The sequence below is a fragment of the Solanum lycopersicum genome, chromosome 4 (genome assembly GCF_036512215.1).
Source record: "Solanum lycopersicum chromosome 4, SLM_r2.1".
Taxonomy (NCBI): Eukaryota; Viridiplantae; Streptophyta; class Magnoliopsida; order Solanales; family Solanaceae; genus Solanum; species Solanum lycopersicum.
This window is the reverse complement of record NC_090803.1, coordinates 8,309,667-8,322,897: the sequence shown is the minus strand read 5'-3', so window position 1 is coordinate 8,322,897 and position 13,231 is coordinate 8,309,667. Positions and strand designations below refer to the sequence as shown.

Below are 13,231 nucleotides of genomic sequence, written 5' to 3'. Positions count from 1 at the left end.
TGATTAACTTCCTAAAAATGTTTTTGTCTCATAGAATAAAGTAAAAATATTGAAATTCTTCCTTAAAATGTTCTCTTGTCTCATAGTATAGAGTAAAATATTGAAATTAAATTAATAGTTATACAAAATATACATTTCAAGAAGATAAAATATTTGAAATTAATTAGTAAAAGATGAAATTTTCCTTCTCATTAAGTAGAATGCAATTAAGTAATTCAAATTTATAAACAAGAAGCTTATTAGAAGAAAATAACCAAAGATTTAAAGTGTAATGATTTGTATTTAAATTATGTAATTATACAAATAAAATATTAATGTTTAATTAAATAAATCAGATTTTAATTTAATGGAGAGCCAAAATGAAAATATTAGTATGCTTACAATTAAAAGTTTGTTAAAATATATTTTATATTTTTTGGTTAAAAAATTAATAGGAGCAATATTTGGTCAAAGGATAAAAGATCTTCTAACTTCTTAAGCATTTTGGTATATCATTTTTTTGACCTTGAGATTTGGATCTCATGATAATTTTAATGAAAATTATCTAAAAACTATAGATTTTATCCACAAGCACATGTAATAGTGATTCTTTACATATATTTAAAATTTAAGATGCAAAAATATAATTATTAATAATTTAAATTAGAAAATCTTGTAGGCATTAATTGTTTTACATGCCTTGTACACTATTTTTATGATTGTATTTGTCTCATTTTCTAAAGCAAAAAATACACCCTTCAATCAAATATATTCTTAAAATAAAATTACAAATATAAAGAAAAAGTATCATATATAGGAGCAAGTTTAGCATAAGGCTACCAACGAAAAATATAAAAATTCTAAGACAATATTTTCCTTGTATTTATTGATAATGCAAATTGAAACAAAGTTATTGTAATAAACATTCAACTTTTGACCATAAAAAAAAAGTTAAAATCTTTGGAAGACAAGTTAATGAAAGTGATATTCAACTACATAAATGTAGGGGTTTTATATATCATAGTTCCGATCTCGACAAATAAGTAAAAAAAAAAACAAATACATTAAGCTTCGATATTCTAGTAATCAAAGTGTTATTGATTCCAATAATTTATGCCTTGTAATCTTGACACAAATCCTCTTGCCTTGAAATTTTCTTCACTTATTGAAACTTTTCTAGTCTTCTACACACAAAAATTGTATCACATATAAATCTTTCTATGAAAATAATGTTAAAAAATTTATATTTATAGGAAAAATATAGCTTTGGAATATGAAGATTTACTAATAAAGTTGAAAGGAAGTGTTACGAAAACTAAAGACAAATATTAATTAAGAACATAAGTTAATCTAGAAGATAAACCATATACATGTATCTATTTAAAGGGTAAATAATTTCAAGAAAATAAATTAAGTTAGTGTCACGACCCAAAAATGGACGTGATCTCGTCTTATCCCACCAAGACAAGCCAGCCTAAAACTCGACCATTACAATAAAATGCGAAAATTTCATAAGTTACTCAAAAGTACCTCAAAATCTAATTGTCACACGTACATGCATCTAAACTATTACAATTGATTCAAGAAAAAAAAAGTCTCAAATGACATTGTTTCTCGAATAGAACATGATCATAAATAGAAGTAAGAACGTCTGCTGAGATGACAAGCAACCACCTCATAATTCTCCATAAGAAGCCTCAGACAAGGAAAAGAGAAAATATCACAAAGTCCGGGCTAATAACCTACAAAAAAATTATAGTAGCAAGGGGTGAGTACTAAACCACACGGTACCCAACAAGTAAACATCTAAACTCAAGCTAAGGGAATAAAATATGAGTACTCCTTACACACCAACCGAACCTCCACAATTACAACCTACATAAAAATTTAGCCAAACCTAATAGTTCATTGTTTTCATAGCACCCAACTCATCAAAATCATTTTTAACATATTTGCATATCCTCAACTACAAACTCAATATTCAACAATCACAACTTTCACAAAAAGGCACTCTTAATATCAACAACACACAAGATCAAGTTCGTCAAATAGAGGTAATCAAATATCCAGTACTTTCCAGTCACCAATAAAACACATAATCATCAAGAATGAAGGATGTCATGGGATGCAATGCAATATGACATTATGAAGTGATATGCCTCAGAATACCAATTTCTCTCTCAACCGTATATACATGATACTCCTTGAAAATACATCGAGAGTTCATGATCCATGGGGAACTCGCGAGGTCCATAAACCGACACAGACGATCTCCACGTGTCTATGCGGATGGTCTCAAAGCACTATCATAAATCAAACAAATTTCGCACGGACGATCTCCACGTGCCCAAATTATAATCATAATTTTTCTATCGTACGGGCGATCTCCACGTGCCCAAATAATCATAACTCGATCTCAACACGGACAATCTTCACGTGTTAGACCTTTACTTATACGCAGTCTCATGTCAATGCATGTATACAATATGTTATCAAATAAAGGAGATGATGCAACATCTTAATAAATCAAATGTCACTATGACATATAATCACCTCAATTATCATAATTGTACAGTTCAGTAAAGAACACAATTACACATAATAAATCAAATCAACAATATATTAGTTAATGCCCATATGTTTTGGCATTCTCGGATTATAATCTGCATTCTACAGTAATAAAACTTCCCATTATAACAGCGGTACTTGTATCATTCTCAACACATCATATACAAATTACCCTTTTTTTATCATTAAAATTAATCAAGGTGGACAAGTCAACCCTTCCAATCCCATTACACTCAAACACATACCATAAGGAAATACACGCATTCCATACATTTAGCAAGAGTTTAGAAATCCACTTGCCTGAATCAAATAAGAATTTACTCTGGAACTTGAGCCTTCCCCATTCGCTGAACTTCCAACTCAAAGAAATCTATTCAAATAAATAATCACAATAAGATTTTAAAACTAACAACACCCATATTACTATATGTCTAACTTAGACCCATTAACTCACCCAAATCTATAAAATACGCATTAGTTCGTGAGTAAATGACCCTATAGACAACCATATTGATATACTTCTACCTCGTACTCCAAAAATCACTTAAAACCCCTAGAGTCCACATTTATAATCAAGTTCTTACTCTTGATATCAGTGAATATACCAACTCTTAAAATTTTGAAACTTCAAGCCTTGGATTAAGTCTGAATTCCTTCAAATATAAAAGTCAATTGACATTCATGGACCACAATGCACCTACTATTTAATTAGGTATCTTAATATGTCAAACCTTGAATTTTAAGTCGATAACCATATGAAAACTTTTATAATCAAAGATAAAAATATTCCTAGTAATTTAAGACAACATACAATACCTAAACCAAATCTACTCCACTTCTATAAAATAAAATCTAGCTACCGTACCAATGACAATCTAACTAATGTGAATAGTTTATTAAGTATGTGAAATACTCCAATATCTAAAAGGGATCTCATTATCTTTTGACTATTATAGACAAATTACAATACCATAAAATTCTCTAATTTTTATATATTCATACCAGATAAAAATTAAGCCACTTTCATATATAAATTAGACCACTTTCATGCAATTGGAACATATCGTTCCTTAACATTCTAGTGAGAGCAAATTGAATAAGACATTAATAAAACTAACACATGACATATCATTATTGTACCTATACATATATCACATTTACTTTATTCCAAAACCCCTTTTTCAATTCAATTATAATATAATACTATTATATACATATATATATATATATATGCAGCAATTATGATAGAATATGCACTATGAGGAACAATTAATGCATGTTTAAGAAAACTTGAAAAAAAATTGTCCTTACGATGATGCAGTTTGTCCTCTATTCATCCGTATTTGCGTAGCCGGCAGGTTAGTTTTCTGCTCCCTTCTATTTTCTTTTCTATATAAATTAGGTATTAAAAAGTGACAAAATCTATTAGCTTGTTTTGTTAAATAATGGGTCAAAAGGTTTATGGTTTTTTTTAAAAAAATATTTAATAAACATTCTTCAATTAATTAACTATTGTTAAAAGAATAGTTAAAAATTTTCAAATCAACTTAAATGACTATCTAAAAACGACTCGGGGCATATATTGAAAGGGGTAAAATAGTAATTTTATAAAAGTTCCGAAAATGACCTTGCGGGTCATTACAATTAGATATTTTAATTAAGAATTATTTTAAAGAAGTGCAAAAGTCATAAACATTTTTATTAAAATAGTTAATTTAATATTTAAATAAAATAGTTAAATATTTTTATAACATTTTAATTTATAATAATGGTAAAATCGTAATTCAACTTTTAACTTTTTTGGTTTCCTCTTATAATAATACTAGTCTCTGGACACGTACAACGCACGTGTATTTCATGTGAATTTTTATAGATTAGCTAGAACAATTTGAATTTTATGCAAATCATGTGAAGTGAGTAATATTTTTTAATATGCGTCAAAAAACAACAAATTAGAGGCACATTGTAATGTTTAAAAACAATTACTCTGAAGCTACCATCAGTAAATCAATTCCGTTGAAGCTATCATCGGTGATTTTTTAAATATGTTTAGTATTTACGTTAACACACTTCTAATAAAGTGATATGATTAATTTGAGCCAAATAACGATACATATTTATGATAATGATAAAAAATTCATAAAAATTATATTGGTGAAGTCTAATAGAGAAAAACCACACAACAAATAAAAGAAAACTAAAACATACACATCATTCGCAAGACTTTATTCATATAGATTATAGGTAGAAAATATATATAGCATCAATAAGCTATTCATATTAGGAATCTACAAGTGCAAAAACAAATGGCACAAACAATGAGAGGGAAGTATGTACTGACAAATCCTATAATTTACAAATTATGTAAAATGAAGTATGCATCATATTTTTCTCCAGAATAAGATAATACTTATTTTTGATAAAAGTAAAGCAAGACATATTCATTGTTTCACACATCATAACATATACATATATAATATATCAAATTATAATAAATATGAAAAATAAAAATGACAGCGAAGAGAATATAGTATAATATAATATTATAACAACTATTATGAAAATAATAAAAACAATACAAAGTGCAATAACCAAAACACCATAAAAACAATTGGTGGTAAAAGCAAAAGAAAGATTGTACAAGAATAAGAGTACTACTACGACATACACCACTAAGTTAAACCCTTCGAACAGCAAGAGAACACTCCACTACAACCATTTTTCTTAACCTGCGATCTCTATGCTTAAGCCTTTTGTATAATTGATGAAATCAGTTTATCTTTTCTTCTTAGCTATGAAAAGCGTATTAGCTTATATATTTTCCAATAATAATTTACCTCATGCACATTGTTTTTATTTTTTAAGATGAAAAGCTAAAAAAAATAATAACAAAAGAAATCGGAGATTGAAGAGATGGAAAGAAATCTACCTATTGAATAATTTAAAATCATCATGGTGGATGTTTTCAGCCATATGCCAGATTTGTAATAATATAACCATGAATAAATAGCAAATCTAGTGATTCATCTTCTGAAGTTTGTTCTTAATATATCGATCCTGATATCCCATACCGTTATTCTCCTATTAAGACACCAAGCATATTTGTCCAAGAAGCAAACATTGTTTCATTCTTTGAATTCCATCCAACCTGGAAAACTCTCTTTGTAACAATCCAAATGATGAATATGAGTATATGTCAGTCATGGTACCGATGTAGCCATTTGAATTCCACATAATGAAGGATATAAGCCTATTTATAGTGATGTAACCCTTTCAATTCCGTACATAACTGATTATACTCTTCATTTTCATGCATCCTTTCAAATTTCATAATAAAGTGATAAAGTTTTTTCAACTTTCAAATTAATTGACATTTTGATTAAGTCTTTTCAACTTTCAAATTAATTGTCAGAAAATATTGTTCAATAATATTATTTAATTACTTTTTAATTTGTTGTAAGGGCTAAATAGTAATTCAACTTTTAAGTTGAGAGCTTCCCACTTATAATAATATATGATATGATATGATATGATATGATATATGATGATTTCTATTTTATGAGCTTTTGTAAAGTTACATTATTGTCTTCTCATGTCAAATTTATTAGAGAAATCATATTTGTTTTATAAGCATATTCTTATTGGTTATATCGAAAATCGAACCATTAAGGACCAACATCGATAAATCGAAAAATAATAAAAAATTAGAATATGCTATAGGTCAAACGATACAAGTCAAACAATATCAAATGTAGGAATATACCTACACCGGCATGCTTTCTCGCATGAAAAACTATATAATGCACTATTTAGAGGAATACATATGCTAACAAAATGTGCAAGTCATGACTGAACCACCAGATTGACGCATCAGACATACACAAGAAATATTGTCTACAAGAAAGTATTAGGTGATATTAAATTAATACAAAAATTGTAAGAAATCAAACATGAAAAATCATACACCACGCATGTAGCTAATGCATATTATATTAGATGAATTCTTAGGTTTGGTGGAAGAGTAGACGATATGAAAAACATCAGACAGCTACCACAAAAGACATTATTTTTGTGTATATAAAGTTATTCAAATACAGGGTACACTGAATTTCAAATATTAAAAGGGAACATACAGTTCATGACATGACATAACTAAGAGGACAAACTGTTTATTTGTGCACAATTACTTACCAATAAATTGCCTAATATCAATTTGAGAATACGACGTTAGTCACCACATGCCCAACAAGCAAGAAGGAAAATAGATTGGTTATTCACTTAGTATGAAGTAGTAAAATATTAAACACATATTGATATGTTGAAAGCTTAAAACAAACATAAAAAATTAAATATCTCGTGTATAGGGATCTCAGAACTTAACCTAAACGTGCAACACACGTGCAATGAATCTAGTATCCTTAATTTTCTAAACCCGTCATTTTTACACAAAACCTAATTGAAGTGCTAGATCATATGTGGACCATTCAAGAATATATATAAAGAGAAGGAAAGTTAAGAATATATTATCTAGCACTTCAATTAGGTTATGAAAAAGCTACAAGTTTTTATAGCATTAGTTTGATACCCAGTCTGGTATCTTTTGCTTTAAGACTTCCTTTATTCTCAACTTAACACACTAACAAAGACAGATTCTAGTCTTCAAACAACACTTGTGAATCCTTTTTATTTTATTTTATTTTTATAATTGAGGTGTTTGATTCAGCTTGCTTGCATCTCAAATAGTTCTATGGAACGTGTGAATTCTATGTCAATATTTGTTTATAGATCAAAGTTTCTATGAAATGCAGATACAATATTCAATCAAAGAATCTTTCTTAATAATAAATCATCACACTTTAAGGTTAAATGGTGTTGTCACTTGTACTCAATGGGTCATTTTTCGTCCTAATTTCACCTAAATGCTATCACTGAGAGCGAAACATGACTATCCGTTATATGAGTATGTTGATAAATGATCATAAATGGCTGTTTTGCTTCTCAACGAATGTGTGTGTTGCATGCATACAAGTAGACCAAAAATAGAAAACATTACAAAAAGGTATAGTTTTCTATGAATAATACCCAGTCATTCATCCAAATTAGAACAAACTCTAACAAGGCCTGGTTATTGCTTATTCAACGACAATCAAAATATAACGAATGCATGAAAAAAGTACAACTACATACACATAGGAAGTCGATCAAGGCCTTGTTATTGTTTTATTCAATAAGAATACATGAAAAAAGTACAACTGCAGCCGAGCAAGGCCTTGTTATTCTTTATTCATAAGCAACTAGATTATAAAAAAAAGGTTATATAGTCCATTCGTTGATAATTAGTTGTGGAAGGAATAACATAAACGATTTAAAATGGATGACTTCTTCTTCTTGTTGTTGTTTAACATCATCATCTTCAAATAAAACATTGATCCATAAGCCTCTAAGTTTATATGAAATATCACAATCTATTATTTTCTGTGTCGACTCTTCATGTGGTGTTGAAGAACCAGGTATATATCAATCACAATGTAACCACTTAGTCGATATCATAACATCACTTACCACAAATGAAAATTAAGAATAGTACCTATATAAATCTTGGAAAAATTACTTGAGTGAATCCTTTTTAAAAAATAATTACTTATTTTAACTATACTTTTTAATTATTACCATTTATATCAATATTTAATAATACTATATATTTATTAAATTTATCTTTCCTTTTGCCTTTCCTCATTTTTCTGTCTTGCTTTTTTATATCTTTTCTCGCTCTTTCTCCTTTTTTCTTTATATTGTTTTTTTCCCCTTTTGTCTTTTTTTCTTTTCTCTTTTTGCTGCACTTCTCCCTCCCTCTCATGCTTTTTTATCCTTTCTTTGTTTCTATTTTCTTTCATAATGTAGTCGATGACTTGTAGATTAATATTTTTTTATTAATAATTAATTAATTAGATGAGTAAATTAATTGTAAAAAATGAAGAGATATAATAAATTAAAAATGTGTTACATATATTAAAAATGAATTTGAAGAGAATTAATATGAACGCAAAAATAAGCAAATTAAGGAACATTTTATGATCTGTAAACTGAATGAATTTGTATAACAATGTACTTCACAAGTATTCAACTTAAAATAATCAACTAATAAATTGCAAAATAAATTAAAATTGTATTACACAAATATTAAGCAAGTAAATAAATTAAATTTGCTTTAAAATTGTGTTACACAACATTAAAGTTAAATTAGAAGAAAAGATTAAGAATGAATGAAAAACGTAACTAGCGAAAGACAAGAAACGATCTATAGACTGAATTAAACTTGTACTATTCATGAATAAACATGTATTATATGTGTCTTACAAATTATTTTTGGTTTGTATCACTAAGAACGTGAGTAATATTTGCAATACGTATTAAAAATGTACTGTGCATGTATTATAAGTGTGCTACCTAAATTACTTTAGTTCATGCCATTAGAAAAGGGAGTAAAGTTTGCATATGCATTATAAATGTAGGATTTATTATTCATTATTTTAATATAATTTTAATACAATTATGAAATATATCAGATATAACTTTAATACGATATAGTTTCATAAACTTCATCCCTTTCCAACTTCAATCTAATATTTCTTCTAAAATCAATTCTAAACTTAACCAAACCATCTTAAAATTGAGATATAAACTCCAAATGATATTTTCAATTATTTGTAGATACAACATATCCAAACTAAAGAGCAAACAATTGTAATCTAATCTTAACAAATGAAGAAACTTAATAAACTGCCAAATGAATTAAACATGAATTAAAAATGTATTACACATATTAAAGTTGAATTAAAAGTGAATTAAATACGCATGCAACATGTAGCAAAAGAAAGAGCAATATGTGATTTGAAACTAAATAAAACTTGCATCAATAATAATCAAACAAGTAAGTTAATAATAACAAATAAACAAATAAATTGTAAAATGAATTAATTTGTATTAAGAATGTATTACACAAAAATATTAAAGTTTAATTAGATGAGAGAATTAAGCATAGATAAAAATTATAACTAATGAAACACTAGACAATGACCTATGGAGTGAATTAAACTTATATCAATAATGAATTAAACAAGTAATCTAATATTAATAAATAATAATCTACAAAATAAATTAAATTTGCATTAAAAGTGTGTTACTCAATATGAAAGTTGAATAAGATGAGAAAATTAAGAATAAATAAAAACGTTACTAACGAAAGACAAGACATATTCTAAAGACTGAATTAAACTCGTATTATTTATAAGTAAAACATGTATTATATGTATCTTATAAATTATTTTGGTTTGTATCACTAAGAACATGAGTTATGTTTGCAATATGTATTAAAAATGTTATGCGCATGTATTAATCTTTTGGTTGGTATCACTAAGAAGAGAGTAAAGTTTGCAATATGTATTAGAAATGTATTGTTCGTGAATAAACGTTATATTATTTGTGTCTTATAAATTATTTGATTTGTATCACTAAGAAAATGAGTGATGGTTGCAATATGTATTATAAATGGATTGCTAATGAATAAAACTCATATTATATGTGTCTTATAAATTATTTTAATTTAAAATGAGTGACGGTTACATTATGTATTATAGATATCTTATAAATTATTTTGAGTTGTATGACTAAAAAAAGAGCGACGTTTGCAATATGTATTTCAAATGTAGTGTTCCCATATTATAATGTATTAAGAGTGTATTCCTTAAATTATTTTGGTTGATATCACTAAAAAAGAGTGAAGTATGTAATATGCATTATAAATGTATTGTTCATGATTTTAATATAATTATGAAATATATCTTATACAACTTTAATACAATTGCGATATAGTTTCATAAATTGTACTTTTTTCGAATTTTAATCTAATAGTTATCCTAAAATCAATTATAAACTATACCAAACCCTCTTGGAATTGAGATATAAATTCCAAATGACATTTTCAATAATTTGTAGAATTAATCAATCCAAACTAATCACAAATTCGTAAAATTCAAATGATGAATTCAAAATTTGAAGTTTTATAATGATTATCAATGGTGAATTCTTATTATTTTAATTTTAGAGATTTGAAATTTCTAATTGAAACATAACTTTGTACAAATTTTCATCTTTTCATATTTTTTTTGTCGTACTTTAATAAAAATAATAAAATATGAAAAATTTGATTTGTAATTTAAATAAAAAATTGAAAGAAGAAGGATAATTTATTTTTTACAAAAAGAAAAGAAAAGTAGAGCACACTGATAATAATGATAGAGAAAGATAAGAAGAAGAAAAAAAAAATTAAGAGGAAAAAGGCCCGAGAAGTAAGCGACCGAACATTTTTTTAAATATTAAAAATTTGTTATATTTAAAAATTATATTGACATAAATGATAAATATTTTTGTAATATAGCATATATATATATATGTGTGTGTGTGTGTGAGAGAGAGAGAGATTTACCCATAAATCTTGCACTTCTACAAGTTTTTATACTTTGATAAAAAGCATAATCCCTATTTTCTTATAATATCTTTTTCTTAATGTTTAGTGAAACAAGAAATAATCAAATACAGGAGAAGAAAATCAGAAATTTGGGCCCAAATTTCAATCTATTAGGCTGGCAGGCCCAAATTTGTTTCCTCTTCTCCTTATCCCAAGTAACTCAGTTTGGGCCTGGCCCATTCATCTACCTGTCTTAAATACTAACAAGGTACACCATTTGGGCCTTTTTAAGCCCATTTTTCATTCTGAAACCTATCAATTTTACTCCTTTTTTGGACTGCTGTTGCAATTGGGCTTTTCTAGCTCCTTTTTTGTTGGAAAAATTACATAAATTAATACATTTTAAAAATAATTACTGATTTTAGCGATATTTTTTGTTTATTATCATTTATAACAATGCTTTATCAAATCTGTAATATGTATTAAAAGTGAATTATGTATGCAATATATATGAATTATAATGGTTTTTTGAAATATATCATGTTTGTTTGGTAAAAAATTCTCATTGTATTATAAGTGTATCAAAATGTGTGATCAATGTATTATTCATCATTAAAATTTGTATTATATGTGAATGATAAATTGTTCTTTGTAATATGTATTAAACTTATATTATAAATGAATTAAAAGTGATCAAATGGAAAAAAAATATTATTGATATAAATGGTAAGTATTTTTTTATTATGGTATATTTACGCAAGTTTCCCTTTTTTGTCCATGTACTGTCACGACCCAAATCGGGTCGCGACTGGCACCCACACTTATCCTCCTATGTGAGCGAACCAACCAATCTAAACCCCATCATTTCAAACATAATGAACTAAATACATTGCGGAAGACTTAAAAACTCATTAACAAAATAAATCAAATAACTTCTAAAACTCAAACATTTATTACTATCCCCAAAATCTGGAAGTCATCATCACAAGAACATCTATCCTAAAATTACCAATCTAAGAGTATCTAAGAAGCTAAAATACATAAAAAGCTAGTCCATGCCGGAACTTCAAGGCATCAAGACATGAAGAGGAAGATCCAGTCCAAGCTAGAAGCATTAGCTCACCCTGAAATCCGGAGTACTGAAGACTGGCTAGAGTTGCGGTTGAGTTGAAGACGACGGCATGTTTGCTGCACTCCACAAATAATCAAAAAGAAACATACAAGTAGGGGTCAGTACAAAGCATGGGTACTGAGTAGATATCATCGGCCAACTAATAATAGAAAACAGTATATATCAGATAATATCATAAATCAACTACAATACTCAATCTGTAGCAGCACCATGTACAAGGATCTTTGATAAATAACGTCAAGTACATTCATGAGGACTCAAGCCTCCATATCATACTCATTTGGGAATTAGGTTCATTAGATTGAGTATATTAACATCTTTCAAGATTCATCACCTTTATTCTTGTGTCGGTACGTGACACTCCGCTCCCTTACTACTATGTGTCGGAACGTGACACTCCGATCCCCTAGTTCTACGTGCCGGTTCGTGACACCCGATCCCCTAATTCTATGTGTCGGTTCGTGACACCCGATCCCCTATTTCTACGTGTCGGTTCGTGACACCCGATCCCCTAATTCTACGTGTCGGTTCGTGACACCCGATCCCTTAATTCTACGTGTCGACTCGTGACACCCGATCCCCTATTTCTATGTGTCGGTTCATGACACCTGATCCCCTAATTCTACGTGTCAGTTCGTGACACCCGATCCTCTAATTCTACGTGTCGGTTCGTGACACCCGATCCCCTATTTCTACGTGTTGGTTCGTGACACCCGATCCCCTAATTCTACGTGTCGGTTCGTGACACCCGATCCCCTAATTCTACGTGTCGGTTCGTGACACCCGATCCCCTATTTCTACGTATCGGTTCGTGACACCCGATCCCCTAATTCTACGTGTCGGTTTGTGACACCCGATCCCCTAATTTCATTCCATTAATTCCTCAAGCCTTCTTTTATACCAAGGCATCATCAATCTCATTACTTTAGTTCATCAAGCCTTCTTTTATACCAAGGCATCATCATTAACAAGGGGTTTTCAAGATTTGGGATTCAATAGTTTCATCATGCTTATTTCATCACAATTATATAATCACATTCATGCAAGCATACAATTAAGCATATAGAAGAATTACAATACACCCA

General features: G+C 28.4%; 1 long non-coding RNA gene across 1 annotated transcript; it reads right to left on the bottom strand.

Annotated features, from left to right (window-relative positions):
* Nucleotides 1–1,358: 1,358 nt before the first annotated feature.
* On the bottom strand, nucleotides 1,359–3,937 carry LOC138347882 (uncharacterized). The gene is made up of 2 exons (XR_011220447.1): nucleotides 3,859–3,937; nucleotides 1,359–2,917 (listed from the first exon to the last, which is right to left on the bottom strand). It is a non-coding gene; the product is annotated as an uncharacterized lncRNA (long non-coding RNA).
* Between the last annotated feature and the right edge of the window lie 9,294 nt (nucleotides 3,938–13,231).